Here is a 2,500-nt window from a genome sequence, read left to right as displayed (position 1 = left end):
TGAAGAAGCTGATAACGTAATTATCAGGCATTTTACTTACATATTTTTCTCTACCAAATCCACTTTTGAAATTTCGATAAAACAAACATTTACTACTCGCCTCTAGAGCATGTCTCCATAGATTTTGAAAACTATCTCTCAAAGCAATGTTGACATTCTTGCAGAAAGATTCCCTCTCTAAGAAGAATTGAGCATCCCAAACACAGTCATACCCTGTTTCTATTTAAATTTGTCTGATACAACTCATCCATTTTGAAGAATAAATACCATTTCGATATAAATCAAGTAATATCAAATATATTTTCCCAGAATATTTTTCTGTGTTTAATATCACTAAGCTGGTACAAAATCGAACTAATCTCATTTTCACTAACACACTAATTGAATAGATATCAGTTTCTCCATAAACAATTTGGGTCATAGTATTCCTGTTCAGTTTGAACAAGCGTTTCAAAAATTTCAATTCTAATTTTTCAAGTATATCTACATTTTCATAACCCCATATTTCTGCACCATACAACAGAATAAGAACAATCATAGACTGGTACATGTCCAGAACGATATGTAAAGATCAATCTTGATTTCTGGCTGACTGAAGTTACGAAAACATAGCTTTTTGAGCCTGTTCATAAATCTTTTTTTTTTTTTAGCTTTCTAAAAAGTTCCACTTCTACTAAATTCGATACACTCACACACACACACACACACACACACACACACACACACACACACACACACATGTCCTCCTCTCCGTTAAAAGAGGCATACACTTTGTTAGAAAAATCAGCATGGGGTCAATTTCATAACCGATGGAAGGAAAAGTTTTTACAACATAAAGGAACATTATTCCCCGAGAATATTATTAAAGAAAAGATATCGAATCCATCAGCTTGCTATACAAGATTAATAGCCTCTACTTTCTTCCGTATAAAACTTGATGTACCTAAGACAAAGTATAGTAAAAATGTTATATGCATCTGTGGTAAGCAGTTCAGCTTGCATCATTGTTTGTTTCACTGTCAGCAGTTACGTACCTTCTTGCCCAAGTATTTCAAAGAGAATAATTATTCTGCAGACGATTTTTGGAAAATTATTTCTGACGAGGTTCTTATAGTCGAACTTTCACAGGCATTAGTTCATAGCCTTATTTCTACATTCCTTTAATGCACTTCAGAAATGTGTTAATGGTTTCTGACTATTATCATTATTATTATTGAATTGTTACTGTTAAATACGATTGCATGTTAGTTATGCATTTTTTTTTGGTAGTTTTCTAGTTTTCTACCTTTTCTGTTTTCCTCTTCCCTTCCTAAACTAAAGAAACGAACGAACGAACGAACACACACACATCGTTAGTTGTCGTGCTGGGAAGCGGAAATGACGTCAGTGGTGGCGCTCATGGGGCGAGCTCAAATGTTCAAGTACCATTGGCTCTTCTCATCTTCCTTCCTGTCTGCCTGCACATCACTTTCCTGTTAACATGTGTCACTCATCTCAACGCTCACACACACACACACACACACACACACACACACACACACACACACACACAAACACACACACACACACTGGCTATAGACCTTGTTCGTTAGGAAACCGGAAGTCAGCGAAAAGTTCAGCCCCTTTACCTTGGGACGTCCGGATAAGGCAACATGGCGACTCTGTCCACTGAAACTGAAAGTGCGCTTGAATTCATAAAAGTTAAAGAACCAAAAGAGTATTTTAAAAAAAGAACGGACAATTGATAAGTGGCGCGAAAGTTGAACTTGTTCGTCGTGCAAAGATTTTCAATTGTCGCGGAACCAGAAACAAAAAGGCGAAGTCAAGTCAGTTTCTGCTGTCACAGCGACACAAACCTCCCGCAGATTTTTTACAACTGAACTGAAGAAAAAAGTATAAAAGCTGTACTGTAGTGACAAGAAAGAAATGCAATACAGTGTAATACACGATAGTACACACTGCACTGTAGCGTGTGTTACGGTAAAGTACATTTCATTGCATCATACAACACACACACACACACACACACACTACACACACACACACACACACACACACACACACACACACTACACACACACACACTCACACACACACACACACACACACTACAATACAATACAATACACTTCACTGCACTACACTGCACACACAATACAATATATTACAATGCAATACGATACAATACAATACACTGTAATACAGTACAATACAATACAATACAATACAGTACAATACAATACAATACAGTACAATGCGTAGCCCAGTGGCAATGTGCCCGACTAGTTAGCGAGAAAATCTTAACATACTGCATCGAATCCCACACTCGCTAATATTTTCTCTCTCTCTCTCTCTCTCTCTCTCTCTCTCTCTCTCTCTCTCTCTCTCTCTCTCTCTCTCTCTCTCTCTCTCTCTCTCTCTCCACTAGAACTTGAGTGGTGGTGAGGATGCTAGTCCTTCAGATGAGGCGATAACCAGAGGCCCCGTGTGTAGCATGCAG

The sequence above is a fragment of the Babylonia areolata genome, chromosome 34 (assembly GCF_041734735.1).
Source record: "Babylonia areolata isolate BAREFJ2019XMU chromosome 34, ASM4173473v1, whole genome shotgun sequence".
In the NCBI taxonomy this organism is placed as follows: Eukaryota; Metazoa; Mollusca; class Gastropoda; order Neogastropoda; family Buccinidae; genus Babylonia; species Babylonia areolata.
Note: the sequence above shows the minus strand (reverse complement) of the source record.